Source organism: Rhinopithecus bieti, unplaced genomic scaffold (assembly GCF_001698545.2).
Source record: "Rhinopithecus bieti isolate Rb0 unplaced genomic scaffold, ASM169854v2 scaffold_51345, whole genome shotgun sequence".
NCBI classification, from domain to species: domain Eukaryota; kingdom Metazoa; phylum Chordata; class Mammalia; order Primates; family Cercopithecidae; genus Rhinopithecus; species Rhinopithecus bieti.
The window spans coordinates 1,569,665-1,595,299 of record NW_016820792.1 but is presented as its reverse complement, the minus strand read 5'-3'; the positions used below and the strand labels follow the sequence as shown (position 1 = coordinate 1,595,299).

The 25,635-nt window shown below is 41.5% G+C and overlaps 1 pseudogene; it reads left to right on the top strand.

The window, feature by feature from the left end:
- Nucleotides 1-7,721: 7,721 nt before the first annotated feature.
- On the top strand, nt 7,722-8,462 carry LOC108520511 (40S ribosomal protein S6 pseudogene; annotated as a pseudogene).
- Nucleotides 8,463-25,635: the final 17,173 nt, after the last annotated feature.

The window sequence follows — 25,635 nt, the reverse complement described above, 5'->3', positions numbered from 1 at the left end:
TTGCCATCTCTGGATAGTTATTTACTTATTAATAATTTTCTGTAAATAGATTTGACTTTAAAAAAATTTATACATTTTAAAAGAAAGCTTTATATCACAACTCTAATGTAACATCCAGTTTCACAAATAGAAGATAAATCTAAACATAAAACAAAATCACAGAATATATAATTTAACTTTTACTTAAATTTCAAATAATAAGAACATATCATTATAAATACAAAATTTATATAAAATGCACACCCCAATGGGAAAATTGAACTGTTCATGATTAATTAAAACAATAATATTTGGCTTCATGTTCTTTGACTCTTGCTTACAGTTGAGGAAACCAAAGCCCACGAGGGAAAACAACTTGCCCAAGATCAAAGCAAAATGGAGGCCGAGCTGGAACCATGGTCTTGGGACTACTGAGTCAAAGTTACAGATACTGGTCACACAATCCAGAAAGGAACAGTAGTTCTTTAAGGTGTGAGGATTCAGTTAGGGGACAGGAGCTTGGCACCTTGAATATAAACCTTGAAGTCAGAAAGACCTTGGTGAAGTCTCACATAGACCAGTAAAATCATGTTGTCATCTGCCTGTCCTTTTCACCTCTTTAAACCTTTGTTTTCTTCCTTTCTTTCTTTTCTTTTTTTATTTTATTTTATTTTTATTTTTTTGAGACAGAGTCTTACTCTGTCACCCAGGCTGGAGTGCAGTGGCATGATCTCAGGTCACTGCAACCTCCACCTCCTGGGTTCAAGCAAGTCTCCTGTCTCAGACTCCCGAGTAGCTGGGACTACAGGCACCCACCACCACGCCCAGCTAATTTTTGTATTTTTAGTAGAGACGGGGTTTCACCATATTCGTCAGGCTGGTCTCGAACTCCTGACTTCAGGTGATCCGCCAACCTCGACCTCCCAAAGTGCTGAGATGACAGCTGTGAACCACTGCACCCGGTCTAAGCCTTCACTTTCTAGCATAACTCACAAATTGTATAATTTTGAGAAGACAATCAGACATATATACTTAGTTTTCAGCCCAGTGGCTATCCAATCACTAGAAATTTCTTTCCATCTACCCCAGCTCAGATCTGCCCAACACCAGCTCTATTTCCTCTTGAAAGACATACAGATTATTTGAAGAATCTGTATTTCTTTCCATCATATCTCTGTGTCCAGGACTAGGAGAGGGGCCTCCATCTGTGCATGGCTGGTTGATAAGGTGGGAGGCAGCAGTTTCTTGGCTTCTGCCTCAGATTAAGTCTTTAAAGATGAAGATGGCCTAGAGATACATCTGAAAGCCAGAGGATAACCCCAGCTTTGAGCAGTGATGGGTGATCTATATGCTCTATAGAAGTAGCCCAGTGGCCCAGGAATGGACTCAGCTTCCAGATCCAGTGAATGCTCAGAGATGGGCAAGCCCTGAGGTCCAGTCTATGGTTAGCAAGAATGTGGAGAGAAGAGAGCTATTCCCATGGAGACAGTTTGAGAGGCATAGCTGTGGGATCTAAGAAACAGCTGGGAGTTGGGTATTCAATGTCCACAGAAAAAAACATGACTGAGACTTAGAAGTGGGGAGAGGAGGGAAAGACAGGTGACTGGTTTCCATGGCAACAGAAAAGAAAGCAGAACTTCCACCAATCACTTTGGGGGTGAGATTAGTTGAGGGCAAATTGTAAAGCAGGTGACCCATGCCCAGCATGGAATCGGGGGAAGTAGATCACCTAATGGAAATGTAGAATGGTTTCAGCATTGTAAAAATAACAGCAGGGCATGGTCAAAAGGGGAAAGCCAAAATTGGGACTTTCAGGCATACTTGAGATTTATGTGTTCTTGGAAGGAATCCAGGTGTGTCTGGATTCTTTACAGTGCCATGGAAGACAGGTGGCAAAGTAGCCAAGAGGTTGCCACAGCTAGGGTGAAAGGGTGGATCACCCATTCTGAAAGTGGGCCTGAAAGTGCAGGGTGGGTCAAAAGGAGCAAACCACTGGAGATGAACTAAGGCAAGAGAATGTGCCATGAGTTCATGAGTCTTAAACCTCAGCATTAGATATCAACAAGATGGCTAAGGAGAGAGACTGGAAAGACCAGAAAAGCAAGAGAGCTTCTCAAAGAGCCTGTGGATATGTGTTCAAGGACCCTTTTTACCAATCAGACAACTGCAGCTCATCTTGTCCTCAGAGGGCATCCAAAGGGAGTGAAGAAGGAAATCTGAACAATGGGGCATATATCCAAAACAGGTAGAACCAGAGAAGAGATCATTTAAATTTGAAAATATTGAGATAAACTAACTGGCAAATTCAAGATTTGTTTCCATAGTTCCTAGAGGCCAGTAGGGTGCCAGAGCAGGAATAGATCAATTTTAGGGGAGAAAGTGCATTCATTTGAGTCAGGTCTTAGGTGTTCAATTTCAGGACATGTGTTGCCTTTACCAGACATTCAACACTGCAAGAACTGGGATTTTGTTTTCCTCACATAACAGGCACATATCAGGCACTCAACATTTGCTGAATACATAAAATGAATGAATAAATAAATGACTCATTCTAGAATAGCAAAGCCTAGGTTTTAATTATTATGAGTGTGCTATCTCACTGATTTTCCTAAGATTTAAAAATGTGCTCTGAAAATAAATTTTTTTTTGCTTTACACAACATATCTGGGATAATTTAAACTAAGAAACTCTTTGGCAGGGAGAATCAGGAGATCCTGATAGCTCTTTGCTATTCCTCAAGCCAAAGAAGTCAGAAAAGTCCAGTCTAAGCCTAATTTAAAAGAAGGTCTTTGCAAAGACTGCTTAAGTAGAGCTTCCCAAGGACCCTTGGGCAGGTTGCCTCTTTCCCAATACAACATTGTAGCACTTCTCTCTCCATCTTCCGCCAACCATAGGGCAGAAAAAGGATCATCTGTCTCCTTTGATGTTCTAAAAAAGGTTGATGTCTGACTGGAAGTTCTTCTCTGCCCAAACATCAAAATTCTAAACATATTTTTCAATTTTCCCACATACAGCCTGATTTACAGGAAAGCTGAAATATGTTCCAGATCTGGAGACATATTTGATTAATGGATATAATGAACATTGTTGGCTGCCATCTATTCTCACCTTTCTCCTTCAGAACAGGACCCAGATTTTATTCAATATCTCACTCTCCCTCATGTAACTCAAGCACCCCTAAAGCAAGCTGGCCTATGCCCTTAGCTCCAGGGTAGATCTGATGGTCTAAGGCAGTGATTCTCAACTTGGGGGTGATTTTTGTTCCCCAGAGATATTTGGCAATGCCTAAAATGTGACATTTTTGAGTGTCACAATGTGGGGTGAGGCATTTAGTGGGTAGAGGTCAGAAATGCTGCTAAGCATCCTACCGTGCACAAGACAACCCCCAACAAAGAATTATCCAACCCAAAAAGAGAATAGTCCTGAGGTAGAGAAACACTGGTTTAAGGGTTATGGCATCCCCCTGACAAGGGACTGATTTAAGAAGAAGCCTTTTGAGTTAGGAAGAGAAAAAGCAAGATGCCTGCCAAGAGACACCAGACATTCAGAACCCCACCTCAGCAAGAAAGGACCAAGGCAGTAACTACAGAGCTAAGATTTGAATGGAGTGTAGAAGGGAAAGTGCTAGAGTGCAGCGGGGGAGTAGAGGTACAGTTGTGGTGATTAGAAGTGCAGGAGGGCAGCATGGAGGCACCAGGACTCTGCAGCCCCATCTCCTCCACATGGATCACATCTGCCTGGAGTCAGAAGAGACTCCGCATTGTAGGGGAAAGTCAAGGACAAGAGCCCCACCTATCCCCATTGCTGCCACAAACACCCACAAGTCCTTACATCAGAAGAATCTCACAATCCTTGCAAGCCCTGAATCCAGTTTGGAAAGCTGGTGGGAATTCACACAACTGCACTACCCCAGATGAGTAGGATAAGGTGTGCACCACCCAAACACTCACCCACTGTGAGCCAAGCTGCTGTAGCATAGCACTGTCTTGAAACCAGAGCCCCCTCTGGAGTGGTCCCTACTCTGGGGTCCAGTAGCCACTGCTGCTCTCCAGCACTGGGGCTCCATCCTCATTCCACCAAGCCCACATAGGTGGCTGAATGTAACAACCCTAGCTGTACAGACCATGGTCCCAAGATCAGCTGTGACTCTGGTTCTGTGCAACAGGGTAACAAAGTCCCCCTACCCTCACCAAACTTCCGGCTGGAGGAACAGTTGGTCGGTACCATCCAGGGCAAATCTACCCTTGAAGTGGCCAAATCACTGCCAGTTACCCAAGCCTCCAAAAATCCAATATATCCTTGGGCCAGAGGGATGCCTATGTACATGTGTGCAGAACCTGGCAAAGCTGCACTGCCATCACCACAAACTCTCTCATCGTAGGCCACTGAGAAACACAAACACTACTAGTGTGGATTACACCTGAGTAAATTACACAGACTACACTACTGGATCAACCTTAGACCAAGGCCAATACACCACACCAAACCAACACTCTAAGACCCATTCGTCTGAACAAGTCTTTTCATACAAAGCCTACTCTGTGAAATACAATGAGGCTTCTTTTCCTTAAGAGGCAAAGAAATCAACGTAAGGGCACATCAACCATGAAAAAGCAAGGAAACATGTCACCACCAAAGGAAAATAATAATTCTCCAGTAACAGGCTCCAATCATAAGGAAATATATGAAATGCCAGAAAAGAATTCCAAATAATAATCTTAAAGAAATTCAATGAGATATAAGAGAGTACAGATAGACAGTTCAACAAAATTTGGAAAACAATTTAGTATTTGAATAAGAAATTCAGCAAAGAGATATATATCACGTAAAAGACCCAAACAGAAATCCTGTAGCAAAAGAATTAAATGAAAAAGAGAGCTTCAACAATAGACTAGACTGAGAAGAGGAAAGAATTTTTGAACTGGAAGACAAGACTTTTGAAATAACACAGGTATACCAAAAGGAAAAAAAAAAAATACTAAAAGAATAAAGAAAGCCTACAGGATTTATGCAACACCACTAAGTAAACAAATACACATGTTGTTGACATTCTAGAAGGAGAAGAGAAGGAAAAAGATGAGAAAAACATACTTAATAAAATAATAGCAGAAAACTTCCCAAGTCTTGGGAGTGAGATAGACATCCAGGTTCAAGAAGCTCAAACAACCCCGAATATATTTAATCCAGACAGGTTTTCTCTGAGGCACATTATACTCAAATTGTCAAAAGTCAAAAACATAAAAAGAATTTTAAAAGCAACAAGAGAAAAGCATCAAGTCAAGTATAAGGGAATCTCCACTAGACTAACAGTGAATTTGTCTGCAGAAACCTTTCAGGCCAGGAGAGAACAGGATGATATATTCAAAGTCCTGAAGGATAAACTATTGGCCAAGAATATTATACACAGCAAAGTTTTCCTTCAAAAAGGATGGAGAACTAAAATTTTTCACAGACAAGCAAAATCTAAGGGAATTCATCACCACTAGACCAAACTTACAAGGAATGCTCAAGAGACTCTTACATCTGGAAGTGAAAAGAAGATAACCACTGTCATAAAAACATACAAAACTATAAAATTCACTGGTAAAGCCAATAAGCAAAGGAAAAACAGAAAGGAATCAAACCTTATCAGTACAGAAAATCACCCAACCACAAAAATAAACCACATGAGAAGTAGTTAAGAAAGGATTTACAAAACAACCAGGAAACAATCAATAAAAGGGCAGGATTAAGTCTTTACCTATCAACAATAAGCTTGAATATAATGAATTAAGTTCCCCATTTAAAAGATATAGACTGGCTGAATGTATTTTTTAAAACCCAATGCCCAACCCTGTGCTGCTACAGGAAACTCACTTCACTTATAAAGACACACATAGAATAAAAGTGAAGAGATGAAAAAAGATATTCCATGAAAATGAAAACAAAAGTGAGCAAGAGTAGCTACATTTATATCAGACAACATAGACTTAAAGTTAAAAGTTGTAAGAAGAAACAAAGATGACCATTAGATAATAATAGAAACATCAATTCAGCACAATAATATGACAATTTTAAATATACATACACCCAACACTGGAGCACCCAGATATATAAGGGAAATATTATTAGATTTAAAGAGAGAGATAGACTGTAATGCAATAATAGTTGAGGACCTCAACACCCCACACTTAACAATGGAAAGATCATCTAGACAGAAAAGCAACAAAGAAGCGTCAGATTTAAACAGCGCCACAGACCAAATGCACCTGAGAGACATTTACAGTACATTTTACTCAACAGCTGTAGAATACATATTCTTATTAGCACATGGAACATTCTCCAGGATTAACCATATGTTAGGACATAAAACAACAAAAAAGTCTCTTAAAAAATTGTAATCAAAATCATATCAAGGCTGGGCCAGGTGTGGTGGCTCACACCTGTAATCCCAGCACTTTCAGAGGCCAAGGCAGGTGGATCACTTGAGGTCAGGAGTTCAAGACCAGCCTGGCCAACATGGGGAAATCGTGTCTCTACTAAAAATTCAAAAATTAGCCAGGCGTGATGGCAGGCACCTGTAATCTCAGCTTCTAGGAAGGCTGAGGCAGGAGAATTGCTTCAACTCAAGAGGTTGGAGGTTGCGGTGAGCCAAGATCGGGCCACTGTACTCCAGCCTGGGTGACAGAGTGAAACTCTGTCTCAAACAACAACAACAACAAAATCATATAAAAGCTGGGTGCAGTGGCTCACACCTATAATCCCAGTACTTTGGGAGGCCCAGGTGGGCAGATCACCTGAGGTCAGGAGTTCAAGACCAGCCTGGCCAACATGGTGAAATCCAATCTCTACTAAAAAATACAAACATTAGCTGGGCATGGTGGCATACACCTGTAATCCCAGCTATTCAGGAGGCTGAGGCAGGAGAATTGCTTGAACCCCAGAGGCAGAGGTTTTAGTGAGCCAAAATCATGCCACTGCACTGCAGCCTGGGTGCAGAGACCAGCTCAGTTGTGGAGACCCTAATCCAGCAGCGCTAGAGGAATTAAAGACACACACACAGAAATATAGGGTGTGGAGTGGGAAATCAGGGGGCTGATAGCCTTCAGAGCTGACAGCCACGAACAGAGTTTTACCCACATATTTATTGACAGCAAGCCAGTGATAAGCATTGTTTCTATAGATTATAGATTAACTAAAATGGGAAACAAAGGGATGGGCCGAAACAAAGAGATGAGCTCTGGCTGGTTATCTGCAGCAGGGACATGTCCTTAAGGCACAGATCACTCATGCTATTGTTTGTGGCTTAGGAACACTTTAAGTGGTTTTCCACCCTGGGTGGGCCAGGTGTTCCTTGCCCTCATTTTGGTAAACCCACAACCTTCAGCGTGGGCATCATGGCCATCACAAACATGTCACAGTGCTGCAGAGATTTTGTTTATGGCCAGTTTTGGGGCAGTTTATAGCCAGATTTGGGGCCTGTTCCCAACACTGGGTGACAGCATAAGACTCTGTGTCAAAAAAAAAAAAATCATATCAGGTATCTTATCTGACCACACTGTAACAAAACTAGGCATCAACCACAAGGGGAACATTTAAAATTATACAAATATATAAAAATTAAGCCACATGCTCCCAAATGGCCGGTGGATCGAAGAAGAAATTAACCAGGAAATCAAAACAATTCCTTGAAGCAAATAAAACTGGAAACACAACATATCACTCTTTTCCATGGATCCTCAGAGGCATTCAGCTGCTTCAAGATGAAGCTGAGCATCTCCTTCCCAGTCACTGACTGCCAGAAACTCATTGAAAAGAACACAAACTTTGTACTTTTTATGAGAAGCCTATGGCCACAGAAGTTGCTGCTGACTCTCTGGGTGAAGAATGGAAGGGTTATGTGGTCCAAATCAGCAGTGGGAATGACAAACTAGGTTTCCTCATGAAGGACGGTGTCATGACCCATGGCCATGTCCACCTGCTACTGAGTAAGGTCCTGTTACAGATCAAGGAGAACTGGAGAAAGAAAGAAAGAAGATCAGTTTGTGGTTGCATTGTGGATGCCAATCTGAGCATTCTCAACTTGGTTATTGTAAAAAAAAGGAGAAAAAGATATTCCTGGACTGACTGATACTATGGTGTCTCGTCACCTGGGGCTCAAAAGAGCTAGCAGAATCTTCAAACTTTTCAATCTCTCTAAAGAAAATGATGTCTGCCAGTATGTTGTAAGAAAGCCCTTAAACAAAGAAAGTGAGAAACCTAGGATCAAAGCACCCAAGATTCAGCATCTTGTTACTCCACGTGTCCTGCAGCACAAACGGTGGTGTATTGCTCTGAAGAAGCAGCGTACTAAGAAAAATAAGGAAGAGGCTGCAGAATATGCTGAACTTCCGTCCAAGAGTATGAAGGAGGCTAAAGAGAAGCCCCAGGAACAAACTGCCAAGAGACTCAGACTTTCCTGGCTGTGAGCTTCTGCTTCCAAATCTGAATCCAGTCAGAAATAAGATTTTTTGAGTAACAAATAAGATCAGACTCACATCTCTCTTGACTTTTCATTGATGATAGAAAACTACATAAATGAAGAGAGGGAAAGTTAGGTCATAGAAAATGGGGATATGTATATAGAAATCCAGTCGTGGATAAAATCAGATTGACTATTGTGTGGTAGCAGAAGACAAGTTCATGATAAAGGGATTCTTTTGGGGGGATGGGTGGCTCAGGAAGGGATTCTGAGCATAAGACATCTGCCTGTTCAGAAAGGCATGGAACTTAGGGGAAATAAATGAGAAGGACTATTAATCTTTTTTATATAGTTTATTTTGAGGAATATCGCTCTTTTAAAACTAAACACAGTTTAATACATGAAATTGCCCTTGTGAAGATGAACATGTGTTTTTTTAGAAAAGCTAACTTTTAAGGCATAGTTTTAGTGGATAGCATGTTAAAATACTTCAGGAAGCTTTGTAAACTGGTGCAAATTTGCTTTAACAAAGCTTTTCAAGTCAAAAACGAAAGAAAGAAAGAAAGAAAGAAAGAAAGAGAGAGAGAGAGAGAAAGAAAGAAAGAAAGAAAGAAAGAAAGAAAGAAAGAAAGAAAGAAAAGAAAAGAAAAGAAAAGAAAAGAAAAGAAAAGAAAAGAAAAGAAAAAAGAAAAGAAAAGAAAAGAAAGAAGGAAGGAAGGAAGGGAAGGAAGGAAGGAGAAGGAAGGGGAAGGAAGGGGAAGGAAGGAAGGGAAAGAAAGAAAGAAAAGAAAGAAAGAAAGAAAGAAAGAAAGAAAGAAAGAAAGAAAGAAAGAAAGAAAGAAAGAAAGAAAGAAAGAAAGAAAGAAAGGCAGGCAGCAGGCAGGCAAGCAACATATCAAAACTTGGCTGCACACAGTGGCTAACACCTGTAATCCCTCACTTTGGGAGTTTGTTGCAGGCGGATCACGGGGTTAGGAGTTCGAGACCAGCCTGGCTAACACGGTGAAACCCCATCTCTACTAAAAACACACACACAAAATTTAGCCAGGTGTGGTGGCAGGTGCTGGTAATTCCAGCTACTTGGGAGGCTGAGGCAGGAGAATTGCTTGAACCTGGGAGGCGGAGGTTGCAGTGAACCGAGATTATGCCACTGCACTCTAGCCTAGGTAACAGAGCAAGATTCCATCTCAAAAAACAAAACAAAACAAAAAAAACAAAAATCAAACAAACAAGAGAAAACCTTATGGGACCCAGCAAAAGCAGTATTAAGAGGCAAGTTTATAGCAGTAATGCCTACATCTAAAAACTAGAAAGATTTCTAAGATTTCTAATAAACCACCTAATGGCACCTCAAGGAACTAGAAAAGCAAGAACCCAAAATTAGTAGAAGGAAAGAAATAACCAAACCCCAAATTAGTAGAAGGAAAGAAATAATAAAGAACAGAGCAGAAATAAACAAAATGGAGACAAAACACACACACACACACACACACACACACACACACAAAAGACAAATGAAACAAAAAGTTTGATTTTTGAAAAGATAACCAAAATCAATAAAATATTAGACTAAGAAAAAAAGAGAGAAGATCCAAATACATAAAATCAAAAGCCAAAAATGAAGATATTGTAATGGATACCACAGAAATACAAAGACTCATTAGCGACAACTATGCACAATGATGTGCCAATAAATTAGAAAGCCTAGAGGAAATGGATAAATTCCTGCACACATACAACCTACCGAGAAGAAATAGAAAACCCGAACAAATCAATAACAAGTAATGAGATTGAATCACTAATAAAAAGTATTTCAACAAAGAAAAGTCCAGGACCAGATGGCTTTACTGCTGAGTTCTACCAAACCTTTAAAGAATTTTTTTTTTTTTGAAACATAGTCTTGCTCTGTTGCCCAGGTCTGAGTGCAATGGTGTGGTCCCAGCTCACTGCAATCTCTGCCTCTCAGATTCAAGTGATTCTCCTGTCTCAGCTTCCTGAGTAGCTGGGACTACAGGCGCATGCCACCACACCCAGCGTATTTTTGTATTTTTAGAAGAGATGGGGTTTTGCCATGTTGGCCAGCCTGGTCTTGAATTCCTGACCTCAGGTGATCTGCCCTTCTCAGCCTCCCAAAGTGCTGGGATTACAGGAGTGAGCCACTGCACCCGGCCAAACCTTTAAATGATTAATACCAATTTTTCTTATACTCCAAAATGTTGAAGCAGAGAGAATTCTTCTTAACTCATTCTATGAGGCCAGCATGACCCTGATTCCAGAATCAACACAATAAACAAAGAAAATTACAGGCCAGTATCTCTGATGACCACAGACACAAACATCTTCAACAAAATACTAGCAAACCAAATCCAATAACATATCAAAAAGATAATATGCAGTGATCACACGGAATGTATTCCAGGAAAGGAAAAATGGTTCAACATATCCATATCAATAAATGTTATATATTGCATCAATAGAATTAAGGACAATAAGCATATTATCATCTCAATAGATGCAAAACAAGCTTCTGATAAAACACAACATCCCTTCAAGATTAAAACGCTTAATAAATTAGGTATAGAAAGAAAGTACCTCAGCATAATGAAGGGTATATAAGGCAACCCTCAGCTAACATCTCACTGAATAGGGAAAAGCTAAAAGATTTTCCTCTAAGAATTGGAACAAGTCAAAGTTGCCAGCCGGGCATAGTGGCTCACACCTGTAGTCTCAGCACTTTAGGAGGCTGAGGCAGGCAGATCACTTGAGCCCAGGAGTTTGAGACCAGCCTGGCCAACATGGTGAAATCCTGTCTCTACTAAAAATACAAAAAATTAGCCAGGTGTGCTGGTGCACCTGTAGTCCCAGCTGCTTGGGAGGCTGAGGCACAAGAATTGCTTGAACCCAGGAGGCAGAGGTTGCAGTGAGCTGAGATTGGGCCACTGCACTCCAGCCTGGGTGACAGAGTGAGACTCTATCTCAAAAAAAAATAAAAATAAAAATAAAAGACAAAGTTGCTCACTTTGATCACTGTTATTCAACATAGTACTGGAAGTCCTAGCCAGAGCAATAAGGCAAGAAAAAGAAATAAAGGGCATCCAAGTGGGAAAGGAGAAAATCAGATTGTTCCTGTTTAAAGACACCATGATTTTACATATAGAAAAACCTAAAGATTCTACCAAAAAACTTCGCACTGATAAACAAATTTAGTACAGTTGTAAGATAAAAAATTAATATACAAAAATCAGTGGTGCTCCTATATATGAAAAATTAAATAGTTGATAAAGAAATCAAGAAGGCAATCCAATTTATGAAAGCTATAAAATGAAATAAAATACCTGGGTATAAATTTAACCAAGGAAGCAAAAGACCTCTATAAGGAATACAAAGCACTGATGAAAAAAATTGAAGAGGATACCAAAAAAATGGAAAGACAGCCGGGTGCAGTGGCTCACTCCTGTAATTCCAGCACTTTGGTAGGCCGAGGCAAGCAGAACACTTGAGTCCAGGAGTTCCAGACCAGTCTGGACAACATAGTAAGAATCTGTCTCACAAAAACTACAAAAATTAGCTAAGTATGATGGCACATGCCTGTATTCCCAGCTACTGGAGAGACTGAGGTGGGAGGATCACTTGAGCCCAGGAGGGAGAGATTACAGTGAGCCAAGATTGCACCACTGCACTCCAGACTGCAGCCTAGGTGACAGAGTGTTACCCCATCTCAAAAAAAAAAAAAAAAAAAAAAAAAAGGAAAGCTGTCTCAAGCTCATGGATTGAAAGGATTAATATTCTTAAAATGACAGTACTCTCCCAAGTAATCTACAGAATAAGTGCAATTGCTATTAAAATAACAATGACCTTCTTTACAGAAATAGAAAAAAAATCCTAAAATTTGTATGGAACCACAAAAGACCCCAAGTAGCCAAAGCAATCCTGAGCGAAAGAAAAAAGCTGGAGTTATCGCACTACCAGACCTCAAAATACGCTACAAACCTGGAGTAATCAAAGCAGCATGATACTGGCATGAAACAGACACATAGGCCAACAGAACAAAATAGAGAACTCCCAAATTAGTCCACATATCTACAGCCAACTGATTTTTAACAGGTGCTAAGAACGCTCATGGGGGAAGGGACAGTCTCTAAAAAATGTGTCTTGATAAACTAGATATGCATATAGAGAAGAATGAAACTAGATCCCCACCTCTCACTCTATACAAAAGTCAACTGAACATGGATCAAAGACCTAAATGTAAAACCCGAAACAATACTACTACTAGAAGAAAACATAGGAAAAATGCTTCATGACATTGGTCTGGGAGAAGATTTTATGAATAAGACCTCAAAAGCATAGGATAAAAAGCAAAAATAAGCAAATAGAATTATATCAAACTAAAAAGCTTCTGCACAGCAAGGGAAACAATCAACAGAGTGAAAAGACAACCTACAGAATGAGAGAAAAGATGTGCACACTACTCATCTGACAGGAAATTAATATGCAGAATATACAAGGAACTGAAATATCACAATAGCAAAATAACAAATAATCTGATTTTAAAATGGGCAAATAATAGATATAGACACTTCTCAGAAGAAGACATACAAATGGCCAAATCCAACACATATATGAAAAATGCTCAATATCACCAATCATCAAGGAAATGTAAATCAAAACCACAGTGAGGTATTCTCTCACCCCAATTAGGATGACAATTTCAAAAAGACAAAAAACAACAAATGCTGGTGAGGATGCAGAGAGGGAATTTTTCTTTCTTTCCTTTTTTTTTTTCTCAGAGATGGAATCTCACTGTGTTGCCCAGGATGGTCTCAAATTCCTGGACTCAAGTGATCCTCCTGCCTCGACCTCCCGAAGTCCTGGGATTATAGGGATGAGTCACCGCACCTAGCCAAGAAAAGGGCACACTGTTGGTGAGAATGCAACCTTTACAGCCACTATGGAGACCAGTATGGAGCTCCCTTTAAAAATGACAAATAGGCCGGGCGCGGTGGCTCAAGCCTGTAATCCCAGCACTTTGGGAGGCCGAGACGGGCGGATCACAAGGTCAGGAGATCGAGACCATCCTGGCTAACACGGTGAAACCCCGTCTCTATTAAAATACAAAAAACTAGCCGGGCGAGGTGGCGGGCGCCTGTAGTCCCAGCTACTCGGGAGGCTGAGGCAGGAGAATGGCGTGAACCCGGGAGGCGGAGCTTGCAGTGAGCTGAGATCCGGCCACTGCACTCCAGCCTGGGTGACAGAGCGAAACTCCGCCTCAAAAACAAAACAAAACAAAAAAATGACAAATAGGACCGGGAATGGTCGCTCACACCTGTAATCCCAGCACTTTGGGAGGCCGAGGTGGGTGGATCACCTGAGGTCAGGAGTTCGAGACCAGCCTGGCCAACAGGGTGAAACCCCGTTTCTATTAAAAATACAAAAATTAGCTGGGCATGGTGGTGTGTGCCTGTAATCCCAGCTACTTGAGAGGCTGATACAGGAGAATCGCTTGAACCCAGGAGGCAGAGGTTCCAGGGAGCTGAGATGGCACCATTACATTCCAGCCTGGGTGACAAGAGGGAAATTCTGTCTCAAAAAAAGATAAATGGAACTATTGTATGATCCAGCAATCCTACTACTGGGAAGTTATCCAAGGAAAAGAAAATCTTCACATAGAAGAGAAATTGGCCTCCACCTATTTATTGCAGCACTATTCACAATAGCCAAGATATGGAATCAACCTAGGTGTCCAGTAAAATAAACATATAAAGAAAATGTGGTTTATATACCTCATGAAATACTAGGTTCTGGAGGACATACAGGTTAACCCAATAGGCAAATCTCTGCCCTTGTGGAATTTATATTTTAGTGGAAAATAAAATAAAAGACAGGAAATAAATAACAATAATAAATAGCTAAATGATGTGTCAGGTAACAAGGTATATATAGCTCTATAAAACTGTCAACTTGAAATAACCAAAAGAATTAGAATTCAGTTTGAATGAGTTTATTCCAGCAAAAAAACTGGGAATAGCCATCCTGGAATACAGACTGCAGAAAAATGAAGTCAGTGCTCCAAAATTAAAAGAAATTTAACAGGATCAAAACTGTTCCTTATAAACTTTATCAAATTAATCAGTGAAAAGGGGAGAGGGAGAAATGAAAACAAACCAAGCTTGCAGCACATTCAGCATTAATTATTAGGTCAGCTTGTTCTCTGACCTGTTTCCTCATAGTTGTTTACTGCCTACTGCACCAGAATCACACAAACTCTGTCACAAGATTATACTTCCCCTTAACTGTACTAGAGATAGCAACTTAAGCATTGTGAAATATTGTTTTCCATTTGAGATATTCTTTCAGACCCTGCATACTGAAACTACTGATGCCAGCTGGTCTGTAGGATTCTATGAGAAGCTGACTCACCAACGAATGAAGTTTCCACATCCTGATGATTTCATCCCCTTACCACAATGAATCAACAGCCACAATTTTCCAGCCCCTTGCCCTCCACAATCTCCTTAAAAATCCCAGTCCAGAACTCCCCAGAGGATATGGATTTGAGGATTCCTCTTGCCTTTCTACTTGGCTGCCCTGCAATCATTAAACTCTTTCTCTGCTGCAAACCATGCTGTCTCAGTGTATTGGTCTATTACTATGTAGCAGGCATATGAACTTGGTGTTCCTGTAACAATATTGTAATATTTTCTTTGTTGAAATTTATTACTGGGCATGGTGGCTCACCCCTGTAATCCCAGCACTTTGGGAGGCAGTGGTGGGTGGATCACCTGAGGTCAAGGGTCTGAGACCAGCCTGGCTAACATGATGACACCCCAGCTCTACTAAAAATACAAAAAAAAAAATAACTGGGCATGGTGGTGGGTGCCTGTAATCCCAGCTACTTGGAAGGCTGAGGCAGGAGAATCACTTGAACCTGGGAGGCAGAGGCTGCAGTGGGTGAGATCGTGCCATTGCACTCCAGCCTGGGCAGCAAGAGTGAAACTCTGTCTCAAAAAGAAAAAAGAGAAGACAAGAGAAAGGGGGAGAGAGAGAGAGAGAAAGAAAAGAAAGAGAAAGAAAGATTATTTTTATGTATTTTTTTTTAAACAGGATCTCACTCTGTCACCCAGTCTGGAGTTCAGTGGCATAATCAGGTTCACTGCAGCCTTGACCTCCCAGGCTCAAGTGATCCTCCCACCTCAGCTACCCAAAGTGGGACTATGGGTGTATGACACCACACCTGGCTAATTTTTGTATTTTTTGCTAAATTTTGTATTTTGGGGTTTCATCATGTTGGTCTAGAACTCCTGGACTCAAGTGACCTGACTGCCTCAGCCTCCCAAAGTGCTGGGATTACAGATGTGAGCCAGGGCTGTGCCCAGCCAGGATTAAAAGATTTTTCCCTCCCCTCCCTTCCCCTTTCCTTCCCTTCCTTCTCTTCCAGACATAGTCTCACTCTGTTGCCTAGATCTGAGTGCTGTGGCATGACCATAGCCCATTTCAGCCTTGAACTCCTGAGGTGGGAGAGCTCAAGCAATCCTCCCAGTTAAGCCTCCTGAGTAGCTGGTACCACAGGCACATGCCACATCTGGTTAATTTTAGAATTTTTTTTGTAGAGACGGGAGTCTTACTGTTAGATATGAGTCCTAAATTTCTTTTCAAAGAATCAATATGTCAGTATGTTCAATTCTTTGCCTTCTACTTTTAAACTTAACTTCCTCATAAAGCAAACTTTTTCAATTACCTGCTCCACCCTGACTCATTCCGATTACTTACTCCACCCTGACTCATTCTGATTACCTGCTCTGTCATAACCGTTTTTCCCACCAAACCAGTCACCCCATCACTCTCTTTAAATTACCCAATTGGAATTAGTTTAGCCTGTGTGGTCTAACCCTAGCCAATTGGGGGAGGACATAGCAGCAGGGGCCACTTGCATCAGGGATAAGAATTCCTTCCCCTCCCTTGTCCAAGTGTGCACTCACCATTGCTCTATCTGTGAGGGCACACCCTTCTATAGAAGTACCTTACCTTCCTGAGAATCAAAAAGAAAATTTTATATTCGAGTGCTATTTCTTTTGTCGCACCAAAACTTTACATATAACAATTTGGGGGCTTGCCTGTGATTACATTCCCCTCCGGGGCTGGCCTCTGGTTCTCTCTCAAGAGGAGGAGCACCCTGCCCACTTGAGATGATTTCAGGGGTGAGAAATCAAGACCCACCCAGTGCAAGGAATAACCCTAGCTCTCAGCAACGCAGGGAACAAAAAAAAAAAGCCAGCCACCAAGCTTAAAGGATCCTCACATACTGCAGCAGTGACTCTGTGCACAGATCAAGGAAGGAGAAGCCACGGGAGCCGGTAAAGTATTTCCTTGGTGGTCAGGACTAAGGTAAGAAAGCCGCGGGGAGTGGGCAGGGGGCAGTGAAGTACTCCTTTGTCAGGGTAGCGTAGAGGTTAAAAAGAGGCAAGACATCCCCGCTGTGGGGGATTGAACCTCACACGAACCTCCAGTAGTACAAAAGGCAAGAAATTTCCAGTGGGGAAATTGAGCCTATCCCAAAAGGCAAGAAATTGCCAGTGGGGGATATTGAGCCTCACCCCACAAGGTGAAAAATTTCCAGCAAGGGAAATTGAAACTTGAACCTTACCCCAAAACCATCAAGATGAGAAATACGCCAAGTAAGACAGGGAGCAAAGGGGATAAAGATGGTAACAAAGATAGCCCCCCAGATAGCCCCCTAGGTCTCATGCTAAAACACTGGAAGGATAATGAAAGGACTGAATATAGAAAAAAGCAACAAATGATAAAATATTGCTGTTTTATTTGGACTCAGGGACCCATCTTCAAACTCTCAATCTTCTGGCCAAAGTTTGTGTCGAATGAGAATGTAACGTGTCAGCTTCTAATCCAACATGTTAATGATAAAGGTCCAGTGTCTCAAGGAGAACTAGGCTATGTCCTTTGTTGGAGGCAAGGACCAGCCCTCCTTTTTCCCTTAAATAGGGAAGAACCCAATCCAGCACCTCAAAATGAAAAGTCAGAGGAACCAGCTGTCATGCCTAAAGACTCCAGTGCATGGGATCCCCTAGACTCAGTGTGCCCCAGTTAGTGTCCCCAATCTTTCCCCTCAGACAGCGCTGCCACCTCAGATCCCATTCCAATTCCCCCTCTACTCACGTTATCCTTCCTTCTTATAACTCTGACTCTTGGGAATTACCATCCCACCAGCCTGTTCCCTCCCAACGTAAAGACCCCTCTCTAAAAGAACCCCAGCCTCCATCTGGAGGACCAAGGTCCTCACCCACCAGATCCTCTAAAGAGTATGGAGGAGCAGGGTTAAGGAATCCCAGAACTAAGAGGGAGGAAGGACAAGATAGGTGCTATAGATGTGGAAGAACAGATCACTTCAAATGAGGATGTCCCAAACTAAGAAAGGAAAAAGAAGCCCTTCCACTCATGACTTTCGAGGAAGAATAGGGGGTTCAGAGGCTCTCTCTTTTATCTTGAGTCCCACCAGGAGCCCTTGATAAATTTGGAGGTTGGACCTAAATATGAACTTATCACCTTTTTAGTCAACTCAGGGACTGCCTGCTCCCCTGTTTGTTTCCCTCCCATCTAATGTTGTCTCCTTCTCAGAGGAACTTTTAGTCTCTGGGGTAAAAGGGGAAGGATTTAGAGCAAAAATTTTAGAAAGCACAGAAGTTAGATACCAGGATCATTAGCTTATATTCCGTTCTTGTTAATCCCTGAAGCAAGAACTAATTTACTGGGGAGGGATTTAATGTTCAAGTTAGGCATAGGTCTACAAGTCAGCCCAAGAGGATTCCTCACCTCATTAAACCTACTCACCACTACAGATGAAAGATAGATTAATCCTAATATCTGGTCCAAAGAAGAAAACCGACGGAAACTCCAAGTCCCTCTGATCCACATCAAGCTAAAAATCCTGGGAGAAGTAGTAAGAAGGAAGCAATACCCTATTCCCCTAGAAGGGAGGATAGGGTTAAAACCTATAATCAAAGGGTTTATGAAGGATGGGCTTCTTGAGCCCTGTATGTCCTATAACACCCCAATACTACCAGTCCATATAATCATCAATGGTTTACTGTAATAGATTTGAAGGATGCTTTTTGGGCATTTCCCCTCGCTGAAGATAGCCGAGATATATTTGCTTTTGAGTGGGAGGATCCCCACTCAGGGCTCCCCTAATCTTTTCGGCCACATTTTAGAACAAGTACTAGAAAAAGCTGTCATCCTAGAACAAATATGCCTTCCAGAACAAATATGCCTTCTTCAGTACATGGACGACATTCTCATATCTGGTGAAGATATAGAGGAGGTGACTTCTCTACACATATTCTTAACCATCTGCAGTTTGAGAGACTACGAGTCTCAAAAAGAAAGCTTCTGTATGTAGAGCCAGAAGTTAAATATTTAGGCCAATTAATAAGTGCCGACAAGTGAAGCATACGGCCTGAACGAATCGAGGAGAATCATGTCAGCAAGTTTTTAGGGTTAGTCGGATACTGCCGCTTATGGATTGACTCATATGCACTGCACAGTAAACTGTTATATCAGAAACTTGCCCAGGAGAAGCCTAACCATCTCCCGTGGACTTCTGAGGAAGCTGATCAAGTCAAGAAGCCAAAGGAAAGGCTCATAACTGCCCCTGTTTTAGCCTTACCCTCCCTAGAAAAGCCATTCCACATTTCTGTTAATGTGGACAGTGCGGTAGTTTTAGGAGTGCTCACTCAAGAACACGGAGGCCGCCGGCAGCCCCTAGCCTTCCTATCAAAGGTCTTAGGCCCAGTCACTTATGGATGGCCTCAATGCATCGCGGCTACGGCAATACTAGTCAAGGAAAGCAGAAAGTTAACCTTTGGAGGAAAATTGACAGTAAGCAAGCCTCACCAAGTTAGAACTATCTTAAACCAAAGAGCAGGGAGATGGCTTACTGACGCAAGAATCTTTAAGTATGAGGCCATTCTGTTAGAAAAGGATGATTTAACATTGACCACTGATAATTCACTCAACCCAGCAAGTTTCCTGACAAGAAATCCAAATCTAAGGAAAGAACATACATGTTTAGATTTAATTGATTACCATGCAAAGGTTTGACCAGACGCAGGAGAAACCCCCTTCCAGACTGGACGGCACTTATTCATAGATGGTTCCTCCGGGTGACTGAGGGAAAAAGACACAATGGGTATTCAGTGATTGATGGAGAAACTCCCGTAGAAATGGAGTCAGGAAAATTGCCCAACACTTGGTCTGCTCAAACGTGTGAGCTGTTTGCACTCAGCCAAGCCTTAAAGTACTTACAGAACCATGAAGGAACCATCTGTACCAATTCTGAGTTAATTTGGACTAAACAAGATCTTATTAACAGCAAAGGATACTTGAAATCCCAGACTTACAAGGTTTTCAACAAAAGTAAAGTTTGCTAAAAGTTAACAGTGTCACATGTATTATCCTAACTTCTCATCTTGTGGCCTTAGGCTGTCTAGTCCACAGACATCAAGGAAGTTTGCTTTGGAAAAGAATGGTTATCATCTTTGGGGAAAAAAAGGAGGGAGGGTGGGAGGAGAATTTATGTAAAAAGAATGTTATATGGTAAATTCTTGTCCTAAAATAAATTAACTGGTTGTTTAAAGAAAGGGACATTTGCAACAAGTCAGAAAGTTGAGGCATGTCAACCAATTGTCCGTGAAAGTCGTGAAAAAAAATGTGTGTTATAAAAGGAAATTTATGCAAGAAATGTTGTATAATGTCACAGTAATTAGGCCTCCTGAATGTAAAACTACTGAAGAAACAGTTTATGTTCAAGGTGTATAAGGAAAGTAAAATATACTTTTAGTAAAAGGATTATAAGGAGGCATAAGAATGTGGATTTTTACTTACATTAAAAGGTTAAAAAAAAACAACTTTGTTTTGAAGGTTTAAGCAAGTTTTAAAATGTTAATTATAAAGGAAATTCTGTGTGTAAACATATTGGCTAAAGTTAAAAGGATATCATCCAGTTTTTCTGTGAACTGGATATTAAAATAAAAACACAATAGATTTTTCTTAAAGCACTAACCTGCTCTTTAACAAAAATTATAAAAGGTTAAAAAGAGTCTATAAAAATCTTACCTTATGGTTAGACGTTAAAATTAGATAAATATGTCTACATGATTTTATTAAAATTGATTGCAACATTAATAACACACTAATACAAAGGTGAAATTTAGCTTATCAGGTATAAAAATCATACAGGAAGCGTTGTCAAATATAAAATGGTGTTTGACTTTCTTTGGTCTAAAAACAAATAAAAATAGGTGCCAAAGGAAATTTCTCAGTAAGAAGACACCAAGGACTATAAAATCCACTGCTGATGTCCCCACATTTAAAACAAAAGATGAATTTCTTAGAAATCATTTACTTCGTTTATCTTCCACTTTCCTTTCCCTCAAAACTAAAGTCTTTTAGCACAGGTACCACTCCTGGAATCTCCGGTAAACCAGCACCAGCCTGAGGATCATGTTCTCATCAAAGGGTGGAAAGAAGGAAAACTTGAGCCACCTGGGAAGGACCCTACCTTGTGCTGCTAACCACCGAGACTGCTGTTCGTACAGCAGAAAGAGGAGGGACACATCACACCTGAGTCAAGAAAGCACTGGCTGGGCTCACGCCTGTAATCCCAGCACTTTGGGAGGCCAAGGTGGGCAGATCACGAGGTCAGGAGATCAAGACCATCCTAGCTAACACAGGGAAACCCCATCTCTACTAAAAATACAAAAAAAAAAAAAATTAGCCAGGTGTGGTGGTGGGTGCCTGCAGTCCTGGCTACTTGGGAGGCTGAGGCAGGAGAATGGTGTGAACCCTGGAGGTGGAGCTTGCAGTGAGCCAAGTTCCTGCCACTGCACTCTAGCCTGGGCAACAGAGCGAGACTCTGTCTCAAAAAAAAAAAAAAAGAAAAAAAAAAAACAAAGCGCCAAAACCCCCTCCAGAGTCGTGGGCCATGGTCCCAGGGGAAAACGCTACCAAACTAAAGCTAAGAACAATTTAACTCCCTCTCATCTATTCAATTACTCTTGCTTCTTTCCTCGCTCTATTGCTGACCATCTAGTTATAACATAAGCAAGTCAATTTTGCCTCAAACTATTGCATTTGATACTTGCTTTGTTATGGGGACTTGCCAAGTCAAAGACAGCTATGGGGACTTGCCAAGTCAAAGACAGCTCTCTACTTCAGAAAAGTACCTCTGTCTCTCCTGACTCTCCCCAGACTGGGTCTTAGTAAATTGGGACCATTTAATCTGGGGAGATTTCAATAAAGACCCCAGTGCCAACCAGGAGTCTTGCCCCCCGATGTAGAGCTTTCATGCCATAGTTCATCCAACGTTCTGTGGAACACTGAAGAGCAAGGATGGACTGCCCCAACTGGTTTTTGTAATTTCCTAAAACCATGCATTCATTTTACTAGAGGATCATAAAAGTTAAACACTTAAAACAAACTTTGGCAATTAAGACAGGATACCAAGATGCAAATGCCTAGTTGGACTGGATCAAATATTCCGTCCACACATTAAACAAAAGCAATTGTTATGCTTGTGCGCACGGCAGGCCAGAGGCCCAGACTGTCCCCTTTCCACTAGGGTGATCCTCCAGTCGACCATGAGTAGGCTGCATGGTAGCTCTTTTCCAGGATTCTACAGCCTGGAGTAATAAGTTGTGCCAAGCTCTCTCTCTGCTATACCCCAAAGTCTGGCACCCTGCGGGTCAGCCCCCAAGGGCCATCCAGCTTCCATCTCCCAACACTAAGTTCACTTCATGTCTCTCACGACAGGGAGGAAACTTAGCATTCCTTGGAGACCTGAAGGGATGCAGTGAGCTTAAGAATTTTCAAGAGCTTATCAATCAGTCAGCCCTTATTCATCCCCGAGCAGATGTCTGGTGGTATTGTGATGGACCTTTACTGGACACTCTGCCAATAACTGAAGTGGTACTTGTGCTTTAGTTCAATTGGCTATCCCTTTTGCCAAGGCATTTCATCAACCGGAGGAAGGAAAAATAAGACATCATAAAGCGAGGGAAGCCCCTTATGGGTCTTTCAACTCTCATTTAGACACAATTAGAGTCCCATGGGGAATACCAGATCAATTTAAAGCCTGAAATCAAATAGCTGCAGGATTTGAGTCAATATTTTGGTAGGTGACAATAAAAATGTAGATTGGATAAATTACATCTACTACAACCAACAGCGATTTATTAACTACACTAGAGATGTTGTTAAAGGAATAGCTGAACAATTAGAGGATACTAGCCAGATGGCTTGGGAAAATAGGCTAGCCTTAGACATGATATTAACAGAAAGAGGAGGAGTTTGCATCATGATTAAAACTCAATGTTGCACCTTCCTCCCAAACAACACTGCCCCTAATGGAAGTAGAACAAAGACATTGTAAGGTCTGATTGCTCTATCCAATGAGTTAGCCAGCAACTCAGCGGTAAATGACCCCTTTACAGGACGGCTAGAAAAGTGGTTTGGTAAATGGAAAGCAATAATAGTCTCAATTCTTACTTCCTTCGCAGCCATAATAGGTGTACTTACTCTTGTTGGGTGCTGTGTCACACCATGCATCGGTGGGTTGACGCAGAGGCTCATAAAAATGGCACTTACTAAAACCCCCCTTAACTATCCTCCACCTTATCCAGAGAAGCTTCTTCTTTTGGAAAATCAAGCAAAACAACTAAGCCAAGGCATGTGAAAAAAAGTTTGAAAAGAAAGCTATAAGGAAATACAAGGGGAGGGGTTGTTGGATATGAGTCCTAAATTTCTTTTCAAAGAATCAATATGTCAATATGTTCAATTCTTTGCCTTCTACTTTTAAACTTAACTTCCTCATATAGCAAACTTTTTTGATTACTTACTCCACCCTGACTCATTCCGATTACCTGCTCTGTCGTAACCATTTTTCCCGCCAAACCCCTCACCCCATCACTCTCTTTAAATTAGCCACTCGGAATTAGTTTAGCCTGTGCGGTCTAACCCTAGCCAATAAGAGAACGACACAGCAGCAGGGGCCACGTGCGTCAGGGATAAGAATTCCTTCCCCTCCCTTGTCCACGTGTGCGCTCACCATTGCTCCATCTGTAAGGGCACACCCTTCTATAGAAGTACCTTGCCTTCCTGAGAATCAAAAAGAAAATTTTATATTCAAGTGCTATTTCTTTTGTGGCACCGAAACTTTATATATAACATCACTATGTTACTGAAGCTGGTCTCAAATTCCTGGGCTCAAGAAATCCTCCCACCTTGACCTTCCAAAGTGCTGGGATTATAGGGTAAACCACCATGCCCAGCCTATAAGCCACTGTGATGGCAAAATTTTCCATAGAAGGCTGATTTATGGGTTATAAATTAGTTATGGTTTGTTTTCCTTTCCATACAGCTTGTTTTCATTTTCTTCCCAACTTAAAAGTATATTTAATGTTCCTTCTTAGACAATGTGCTAGTCATAAGCCTTAGTGTGACAGAGTTAAGAGCAAAGGTAATCTATAATGAAGATCAACAGTCAAGAGGAAAGGGGTCTTCTCTGGAGCCCATTAGTCACTTATAACATTTTACAAAACCATATAGGTAAAGAAGAAGGTTAATCTATGATGAGAGAAACAAAGGCTACAGCTGCCTAGGTTATAGCTGCTTAGGTTACAGCTGCCTGTCAAGTGACTCAGGCTCCATAAGCATGTTCCTTTAAGGTTCAAAAAATTTAAAGTTCCAACAGTTTAGATTTTGAATTCTTTTTACAAGACAAAAAAATTCACCAGGTAAAATGTTAGATTACAATTTAAATGGGTGGACAGGGCTAGGTGTGGTGGCTCACGCTTATAATTCCAGAACTTTGGGAGGCAGAGGTGGGCAGATCACCTGAGTTCGGGAGTACAAGACCAGCCTGGCCAACATGGTGAAACCCCATCTCTACTAAAAATTCAAAAAAATTAGCTGGGCGTAGTGATGGGCACCTGTAATCCTAGCTACTCAGGAGGCTGAGGCACAAGAATCGCTTGAACCTGGGAGGTGGAGGTTGCAGTGAGCTGAGATCGCGCCACTGCACTCGAGCCTGGGCAACAGAGCAAGACTCCGTCTCAAAAAGATAAATAAATAATAAATAAATACATACATAAATAAATCGGTAGTCAGAAAAGGCTGCATTGAGAATGTGACCTTTCAGCAAAGACATGAAGGGAAAGAGGAAGTGACAAATATACATATCTAAGGGAACCTGTTTTAGGCTGAGGGAACACCCAGGGCAAAGCCCTGAGGCTTTGTGATGGAAGAATTGCAAGGCTAGCATAGCCAGGGTGCAATGTGCGTGTATGGGAGGGAGTGTAATGAAAAAAATAGTTTCCACTCTATTCTCACATTCAATGCAGCATACTTCTGTGACCAGATAAGTGGAGGTGGGTGATTTCCCCACATACCAAGTGTTGGAGCTTAGAAAATAATGCCCCAAGTTGTGGCACTTTGGCATGGCTGAGTACTTTTAAGGGGGAAATTGAAAGGGCTTAGAAATAAATGTCAGAACCAAGGACTGTCTGATTTTCTCTTGCCTCACCCCACCACCCTCACCCATCTACAGGCAGGGAGGGACTTTCTCTAAACTTCCTTTACCTGATTAAGGGAAGTTTCTGCAGAAGAAATGCAATTGTCTTAGACCCCCTCCTTGGAATCTACACTAACTAGAGAAGATGAACTTGTGTCTCAGGACAGCCCAGGACAATGTACCTGGATAGCCTTTTTGTTGTTGTTGTTTGTTTTTTTCTAGACAGAGTCTCACTTTGTTGCCCAGGCTGGAGTACAGTAGTGCAATCACAGCTCACTGCAGCCTCGACCTCCCTGGTTTCAGGTGATCCTCCCACCTCAGTCTGCCGAGTAGCTGGAACTACAGGTGTGTGCCACCATGCCTGGTTAACCTTTTATATTTTTTGTAGAGATGGGGTTTTGCCATGTTGCCCAGACATGTCTCAAATTCTTGGGCTCAAGTAATCCTCAGGCCTCAGCCTCCCAAAGTATTGGGGTTATAGGTGTGAGCCACCACATCTGATTGGACAGACTTTTCACCTTTTTTTTAAAACCATTTTTCTAGTCTGAAAGACTTTTTATCTGTATAATAAGAAAACTTTTGCTTGCCACACACTTACTCTACCATCACCTTTCAATGACTTTGGTCACCACCT